At 49.1% G+C, this 9,106-nt stretch overlaps 1 long non-coding RNA gene across 1 annotated transcript; it reads right to left on the reverse strand.

The window, feature by feature from the left end:
* Window positions 1-6,096: 6,096 nt before the first annotated feature.
* LOC122226726 lies at window positions 6,097-7,373 on the reverse strand. The gene is made up of 3 exons (XR_006205745.1): window positions 7,311-7,373; window positions 6,723-6,821; window positions 6,097-6,414 (listed from the first exon to the last, which is right to left on the reverse strand). It is a non-coding gene; the product is annotated as an uncharacterized LOC122226726 (long non-coding RNA).
* Between the last annotated feature and the right edge of the window lie 1,733 nt (window positions 7,374-9,106).

A 9,106-nucleotide genomic window follows, 5' to 3' on the forward strand; every position in this document is an offset into this window, starting at 1 on the left:
GGGCCTTGTTGGCCTGCAGAACATGGTTCCCAGCGGCCAGCGCCTGGTTGGCAGTGGAAAGGACCAACGGAGGGGCGCCTGGGTGGCCCAGTTGGCTGAGCAGTTGAGCGTCTGACTTCAGCTCAGATCATGATCTCACGGTTCGTGGGTTCAAGCCCCATGTTTGGCTCTGTGCTGACAGCTCGGAGCCTGGAGCCTGTTTCAGATTCTGTGTCTCCCTCTCTCTCTGCCCCTCCCCTTCTCATACTCTGTCTCTCTCTGTCTCAAACATTAAAAAATTAAAAAAAAAAAAAAAAGAAAGAAAGGACCAACGTACAGAACTGCTCCTTCTGCTTCAACCCTCTGGCCCCTCGTCTTCCAGAGGCTCTCTGTTCTCATCAAGATCCACTCTTTCTAAATATCTTAGCCACTCCCCGCTGTGATGCTCTCACTCAGGTGACCTTCCTTCTTCAGGCACTTATTAGTACCTGGAATGTTGTCTGTTTACTTGCTCATTGTCTGTCTTCCACTGCTGTAAGGTAATTGCAGTGAGAGCAAACACCTCACAGCTGTAGACCCTACCCTCAGAGCTGAAGACCCTGAACTCACAGCCAACCCTGGACTCACACATTGACTCTGCATTCACAGTATAGACCTTGTACTCACAATGTACACCCTGCACTCAGTGTAGACCCAACACTCAGAGCTGAAGACCCTGAACCCACAAGGGAGGCCTCGCACTCACAACAGTGCCTTGGCACCTAGTAGAAACGTAATAAACATTGTGTCTCTCCCCAGCCCCTCCCTTACTCCCAACCAAAGCTAGAAGGAGAGCTTTCTCTGGATTCTATAGGCGATAAGGGGCGCCTGGGTGGCTCAGTGGGTTTGGCATCCAACTTCAGCTCCAGTCATGATCTCCTGATTCGTGAGTTTGAGCCTTGTGTCGGGCTCTGTGCTGACAGCTCAGAGCCTGGAGCCTGCTTCGATTTCTGTGTCTCCCTCTCTCTCTGCCCCTCCCCCACTTGTGTTCTGTCTCTCAAAAATGAATAAACGTTAAAGAAATTATAAGCAATAAAAATAATTATGAGCGACTTTACAAATGTGGGGAAAGCACCATGCACCCATCGCGAGAAGAGCACAGATTTTGAGTCCTTCCCTCCTGGTTCTCAGGAGTCCTTTGGATGATGGCTCACGTGTGAACCTTTTGCCTGTGCTACAGCGGTTGAGAGTCCCACGGGACCACCCTTTAAGGTCTGCTGGCGTGCATCCCACAAAGAGTGGACCGTCGTAAAGTCCACTTGACTAAATCTCTTGGCACAGAGATTTAGAACATGGTTCTGGAGTCAAGTGGCCAAGTTTGAATCTGGGCTCTGCATTTTCTTGTTCTGGATTTGGAGGAGTTACTTAACCTCTCTGACCACCGCCCTCCATCTGATGCCTCCCCCTAAGGCCCCTAATGAGCACTCAGAAAGTGTCATCGAGTGTTCTCATTACTACTTCTCCTTACCTAAAGCAAGGGTCAGCTTGTCATCAGATCTGATATTGGTCTGGTTTTGTACCGTCCCCAAGCTCAGGATGTTTGTTAAAGTGTTGTCAAAATAAGAAAGAAAAGAATAAATTATGGGGCAGGAACAGCAGGTGGCCCTATTCAAAGGCAGAACTTCCTTCTGACTTCCTTTATTTGATTGATAAGAAAGAAACGTTTTTCTTTTTTTTTTTTCAAGTTTATTTATTTATTTTGAGGGGGAGGGGCAGAGACAGGAGAGAGAGAATCCCAAGCAGGCTCTGTGCTACCAGTGCAGGGCCCTACCCGGGCCTCGAAGCTATGAACCATGAGATCTTGACCTGAGCCAAAATCAAGAGTCAGAAGCTCGTCCAACTGAGTCACCAAGGCGCCCCAAGAAACATTTTTCTTAATTAAGAAAATACTTACTATTATTCTGGGGAAATTTCAAAAAAAAGTGATAAAAACAAAAACAAAAAAATCCAAGGGTGCCTAGGCCAGTCGATAGCTGCAGACCTTGAGGAACTGATGCCCAACTGGGTCTCACTGCACAGGTGCTGGATTGGCCTCTGTCTTGTCCTAGGATTTATTCCCACCCACGTGTGACTGGGAATACACAGATTAGTTATAAATGTGCCTTAAAGTCACCTCTTTGGAAACGATGAATGGATTACCAGCTAACGATTGACCTTGGGGAATTTCCAACGTGACATTTGTAGCTTCTGCTGTCTGCCTGGGGGGCCAGCTCATTCTGAGAGAAGAGGAGGACGGGACGGAGGCTGCCCGCCTCCACCCGCACTGCCTCCACATCATCCCCTGCCTTCCTGAGTTCTGCCTCCTCCTGGAATCTGAGCCTAGACCCTTGCAGGTCAGGGTCCAGGTGTGGTGATGTCCAACGTCCCAGAGTCTGGCTTGACCCTGTCCACTCCTATAGACAGTTCTCTTACAGACAGCTCTCTGGCCATATGTGTCCTTGTTACTTGGAAGAGAAATTCTTCGTGAACTCATGTTCAATAGGAGCTGAGTCATCGAAGTGTTTTACATAGACAGGTGCATCCGCTCCTAGAGTCCTGGGTAAACACAATGGTGTATTGTAAATGCTAACTCGGTTCTTCCACAAGGCTTTTTCCAGTCACTGCATTGGGTCCCTCTCCATACCGTTTGCTTCCCCAGCACTCACCCACTGCCCACCTTTGCTCACGTTTCTGGGATTGCTAGAGGAACCCAGTCTTGTTACTTCCTACCATTGTGTTCAGTAGAACATTTTATTTCTCCCATAGACATTCACAGGCAGATTCCTTAAGACGTTCAGCAGCCACTAGGTCCTTTGATTTCGTTGGAAAGCAGCGATTACAAAGAACTAAAGATATGTTCTGGTTACAGTGGTGAGGGGTGTTATGAAGGAGGGATGTATAGAAGAGGGATCTTTTTTTTTTTATTTATAAATTTTTTTTTAACGTTTATTTATTTTTGAGACAGAGAGAGACAGAGCATGAACGGGGGAGGGTCAGAGAGAGGGAGACACAGAATCCGAAACAGGCTCCAGGCTCTGAGCTGTCAGCACAGAGCCCGACGCGGGGCTCGAACTCACAGACTGAGAGATCATGACCTGAGCCGAAGTCAGACGCTTAACCGACTGAGCCACCCAGGCGCCCCTAGAAGAGGGATCTTAACCCAGCTTGTGGGTCAGGGAAGGTGCCCCTGGAGAAAATCACTGATGTCTGACATCTGACCAGGGCATGACCACAAACGTGGAGGAACGAGTGCAATCCAGGGGAAGGCAAGAACACGTTCAGAGAGTCCCGGGTAGGGAGGTTCTGGACTTAGAGGAACCGAAAGAAAGCTAGAGCTTGCGGCTGTGGACAAAGGAAGTGCAGAATGGCTGGCAATGCGACGTCAGGGTTTGGGGAGAACATTGTGGGACCTGTGGAATCCTGGACTCTCTCCTGAGAGCAGGGGGTACGCTCAGGGCAGGGGTAGGGGGTCCACCAGCCACAGTGTGGAGACGGCTTGGGAAAGGCACGGAGATGGAAAAGGAGAGACAGTGAGGGCGATGTTGTGACCGGAGGAGAGTGGGACAGGCTGGATGTAGGCAGGGCAACGGCAGGGGAAAGAAGTCGAGGGGTTGAGCGTGTTCTTAGCAGGGACTTCAAGGTCGGTGAGGGAGGGGTGACAGCAAGACCTGCTCCCAGTTCTGAGTGACCTGGTGTGGGAGGAGCCATTTTGCTGCCGGGTTGTTTTGGATGAAGACAAGATCGGGGCTCCGTTGTGAAGGATCGGAAATACCTGTGCAGCATGTCACAGAGATGCCATGTAGGCTGTGGATGTGCCCGAGACCCAGAGAAGAACCAGGTCAGGGGAGCCCCCGCAGGACCTGTGGTAGCAGAGGCAGAGCTCTGGTAGGAAAGCCAGGGAAGGTGCCAAGAAGAGAGAACGTTTCCGGAGAGAACGGGCAGCTCTGAGAAGGCAGGTCCTACAAAGAGCTTGAGGATGAGGAGGGCTGGACACGGTGCCCTGGATTTAGCCACGTGGGGACCCAAAAGAACCTTCTGGATGGTGTGATGGGCTCGGTTAGAACAAGGCTTGGGTGATAGCAGTTACATTTAGACTTCTCTTAGATTTTCCACCCGCGAACAGACCTCCCTCAGGTCTCAGAAAGAGGAAGGTGTCTTCAGGAATCACTTTGAAATGCTAATCGACTCATCCGGTTGAGCATCACCTTAGAAACTGGCCTGGAGAGGACTGAGTCGTTGTTAGGTTTTACAGTAGAAAACCGTGAATCCCAGAGTCCTGCCCTCCACCCTTAGCTTCTATTTACTTTAAAGAGAAGTCAGAAAAAAATTTCCCGGAAGAATTTAGTGCAGAACAAATCATACTTCTCCTGTGCCCATTACACAGATGTAATCAAGGCTGCCTGTCAGAGACCCTTGAGGCAAAGGTCAGATTTACGCTGTCACTGGGGCCAAGTGTCCTTTGGTCAGTGAGTCTGGGATAAGAAATAAAAAGAGAGAGGGTGTGGAGGGGGGCACCTGGGTGACTCAGTCGGTTAAGCATCCGACTCTTGATTTCAGCTCCAGTCATGATCTCACAGTTCATGATTTTGAGCCCTGAGTCAGGTTCTGCACCGACAGCGTGGAACCTGCTTGGGATTCTCTGTCTCCTTCTCTCTCTGCCCCTCCCCTGCTGGCTCTCTCTCTCTCTCTCTCTCACTCAAAATAAATAAACATTAAAAAAATAAGCATTTAAAAGAGAGAGAGAGAGAGAGAAAGAGAGACTTCTTTTCACAGAGATAACAAAGACAGACATAGGAAGTGTGCTTAAAGGGGTATCAGAGATGTGCTACTCCAATATCTCCCTTATCTGTTGGTCATGAACATGGCCCGTGAGTTTGCCAGCAGAGCTCTGTTCCTCTGAAGCAAGGGATTTTGTCCCATTAAAAACAGGGTGCACCTCAAAGCACCTTCTCCTCAAAGGTGGAAGGGCGTACAGGTGAGTAGGAAGCACGCATGGTACTGATTGAATGGGAATCAAAAGGGGACGTAGGGAAGGCAAGCCTGACTTCTCGAGTTTGCTGAGTGGCAGCCAAAATGGGGTTTTTAAAGGCATAGTCTGAGCATTCATGCTCTTTTGTCAATAAGGTATTTTACCAGGACTGCTTCAAAAGGATGTTCGGGTTGCGCACTGCACACGTACAGGAGCATTGTTCATACTGCATCCAGGGCCTCCTCCAGAGATTCTAATTGCAGTTTTCTGCCATTTTTGCACCCATATGAGGTGACCTGTAAAAAGTATGCTCCTTCAATGCAAAGTGTGTCTTTATTCTTTCTTTATCTATAGTATGTAACCCAGGACAACACATAATTGAGTGTTCAGAAGATGGCTTGTATAATGTTAATGGTGAAAGTGTCTTTGTTCTCGTGTCTTAAAAAAACCCAAAACAATAGAACAGAAGTTTTGGGCCACCAGTCTCCTCCAGGCCACGCTTGGGCCAGCGAATATGAGACTTTCAGCCTCTGGTGCTTGTCAGGCTGTGCCAGAAACCCACCTTGCACCTGCTTAAAGGGGTGGAGAGGAGGGGATGTCAGGGTTAGAGGTCCAAGATCCTTCTCCCTCCATGAGAAGGTATGTGAGAAAGACAAGCAGTCTTAACATTGAGATTGAGAGTAACCCAGCGGATGGGTTTATTTCTGTGTATGTGTGAGTGTGTGTGTATGCGGTGTGTGAATGAATGAACAACACAAAAAAGGATATGAAAGGTGATTCGAAAGGCAATACCTTGAGCATGAAAAAGCTAGAGGGACATCCTCATGCTTCTACTTCATAGTCTAAAGTTCAGTTTATGGAGGGGCGCCGGGTGGCTCGGTCGGTTAAGCGTCTGGCTTCAGCTCAGGTCGTATCACGGTTTGTGAATTCAAGCTCTGCATCGGGCTCTGTGCTGACAGCTCAGAGCCTGGAGCCTGCTTGGGATTCCGTGTCTCCCTCTCTCTGCCTCTCTCTCTCTCTCTCTCTCTCTCTCTCAAAAGTATATAAACATTAAAAACATTTTAATTTCAGTTTACAGAAAATGTCCAACTCCATTACAAAGTAGAACTTTCTGTCTGGGAACCCTTGAATGTGGATTCTAACAAGGCTGCTTTTATGTTATTTCTTTTAATTTTCAAAGCTCTGGGTTGGATAGTCAGTGCCATCTTCACAGCATTCTGGACTATTCTGGGCAGACTGGCATGTTTGTTCTCCCTCCCCCACGAATGCTGAGATCTTTGTGCCTGCGAGCTGTGAGAAGACTTCACTTTCACGGGGCTTTAGCGGATGTTGGAAAGGATTTTGTCAAATGCGTGGCAAACGCTAGAGGGCGGTATGTGCTCAGACGTCAGCCGGGGCCAGGAAAAGGACTCCGCCTCCTCCTGGAATTCTTGGCTCACCTCCCAGAGCTAAAAGGAATGAATAAAATATGTTTGGGAGGGGCAAGCGTGGCCCTGAAGTCTAATCGAAGAGGCTGGATGTGAAGTCAGACTCTGCAGGCAGCCTATCAGGAGCCGGGAGGAATTCTTGTCCTTGAGTTCAGGGCAGTAGGGAAGTCTGTGCCGCAATCCTTGACTGTCATCAAGACTTGTCCTCTGTTGGGACATTCACACACAAAAAACAGACTTCAAGACTGCAGAGAATCAGCAGCTGTATCCATGACAGATCACAAAACTTTATTTTGAGAAAGCCCCTCATGCATTCGAGGAAAACGTACCGTGTATTTATTCGCCATGTGCCAGACGTCCAAGTCTAGGGGCTCGGCTGCAGTCCTGGGTCACCTAGCCCCAGCCCCCGCCCTCCTGAAGTTCACTTTCTAGTAGGAGGGAAGGATGAATAAATAAGGACACAAATCAATAACCTCGGGCACATATTTTCATCTATTAGCTTCTTTTCTCTCGGAGCCAGGCCAACCAGCGCTGTCTTATATGATCTATTCTCACTCTGAAAGAGAATGCACGTCACATATTCGACTCTCCGATCGTGGCCACAGGCCACATTTTTAGAGAGACCATCTGGCTCTGGTGGATCCGACTGCACAGTGGAGAGCCGGGATGCCGCGACCTTTTACCAAACGCAAGGGGATGCAGGGAAAGCGTGTGGTCTTGGCCCCCGAGATGATTTCTGGCTCGGCCTGCTTGCAATTCACTGATTTGGGGTTTATTCGACAAAGCGAACAATGCAAGCCCCTCTTTGCGGAACCTTCCCTAATCCCTTTAGCCAGAAGCCAACTCTGACTCCTCTAAATGCCATGTAACACAGCACTTCTGTGTTCCAGGAGACCATGGCTACCTCAGATTCCTACCTGTAGCACCATGATTTGGCTCACTGCCAGCGTTTTTAAGTATTCTAGAAGCTGTTCTAGAAGCTTCTAGTATTCTGGAAGCCTTCTAGTATTCTAGAAGCTTTGAAGTATTGTAGAAGCCATTCTAGAAGCTGTTCTGTCACAAGTTGTTTTTTTTTTAAGTGGGTTTTGAGGAAACAGGAACAGAAAGGCTATAACTGTGGCCACCCCTCCCCATACACATGTACCACTCATTAGATGGCAAGGCCCATAAACCTTCCCCAGAAAAGACTCCTTTATTATTTATTATTATTTTTTTTGATGTTTATTTATTTTTGAGAGAGAGAGAGAGACAGAGAGTGAGCAGGGCTGGGGGCGGAGGGGGTGGGGCGCGGCAGAGAGAGAGGAAGACGCAGAATCCGAAGCCGGCTCCAGGCTCTGAGCTGCCAGCACAGAGCCTGACGCGGGGTTCGAACTTGGGAACGGCGAGATCACGACCTGAGCCGAAGCCGGACGCTCAACCAACCGAGCCCCCCGGGAGCCCCAAGACCTCTTTCGTCTTACAGTGAATGATGTCGTGACAAACTCTGTATCCAGCCCCTCGGTATCCCTTTTGAGTCAGGGCTGCAGGTGAACGTTTGGGACACATCCCTGGAAGCACGCTGCTCGCCTTCCCCAAAAGGTCAAAGGGCATCACAAAAAGGGCTCTTTGGCCACGTCCCCGCACATAAACCTTGGCACACTTCTGTCAAACGGCCGGATGGAGGCACACGTCTCACCTCTCTCCACGCGTTGGCTGGGCTGTGTTGCTGCTAATCCTTTCCTATAATCCCGGTTGCATCGCTCAGTCTTACAATCTCCAGGCCCAGAGGCGTCCGCAGGTCACCGCCGGGCCACAGGGAGCCATCGTACAGCGGAAAATGCACATAGCCAGCGACGCGTGCCGAACCAGCAGCGGGTCTCTCAACTGTCGTGTCAGTTCAGAAGAAACGAGCTCGTTCAGAAGAAACGAGCAAGACTCCACGGTTAGCTGAGTGAGGATGGAGAGGGGATGAGAAAGTACACCGATTCGCTGAATACACTGACAGAAGCAAGGAAGCTATTCTAAACACGTCTTTTTCCTTGTTCTATCTTGGTTTTGGTGTAAAGTCCGAATCCCGTCAGATGCGCACGCCTTCACCTGTCAGCACCATGTCCCTTGCCAGGACTCTTCATTGCATCCGTCAGGCATGATTTTCAGAGCTCGTCTCTACTGTCAGAAAAAGTTTGATTCGTCATTTTCCCCAGGCCTCGAGAGAATTTCTGACTCCGGAGAAGTGTCGGAGGGAGTGACTTCATGACAAAAATAAATAAGCGTTACAGCTCTTTCTCTGTATGTAATAAAAAAATTACTTAACATGTAATAAAAACTGACTTAGGTTTGAGTAGGTAGTGCATACACACGGCACAAAATGCAGAAAGTTCAAAGGTGAGTGCAGGGCAGAAACCACTACAGGCCCACCTCCTCCCCAGGGCACCTGCTTCCTCCAAACAGAGGCAGCCACGGGCACTGGGGGCTTACATCTTCCTGAAGACAGTCTCTGTATAAATGAGCAGAGATGAGTCTTTACGCCACTTTTGAGAACATCTTTTTCTAATTTCTAAATTCAGATGGATTCCGGCAGCCTTATATTAAATACACGTTGCAGTATACTAAACGCACTACCGTTTGTCCAATTAAAGCTTTGATGGCGGGGGCGCCGGGGTGGCTCCAGCCAGTTGGGCACTGGACTCTGGATCTCGGCTCAGGTCGTCACCTCACGGTTCGAGAGTTCGAG

This window comes from Panthera leo, chromosome C1 (assembly GCF_018350215.1).
Source record: "Panthera leo isolate Ple1 chromosome C1, P.leo_Ple1_pat1.1, whole genome shotgun sequence".
Taxonomy (NCBI): domain Eukaryota; kingdom Metazoa; phylum Chordata; class Mammalia; order Carnivora; family Felidae; genus Panthera; species Panthera leo.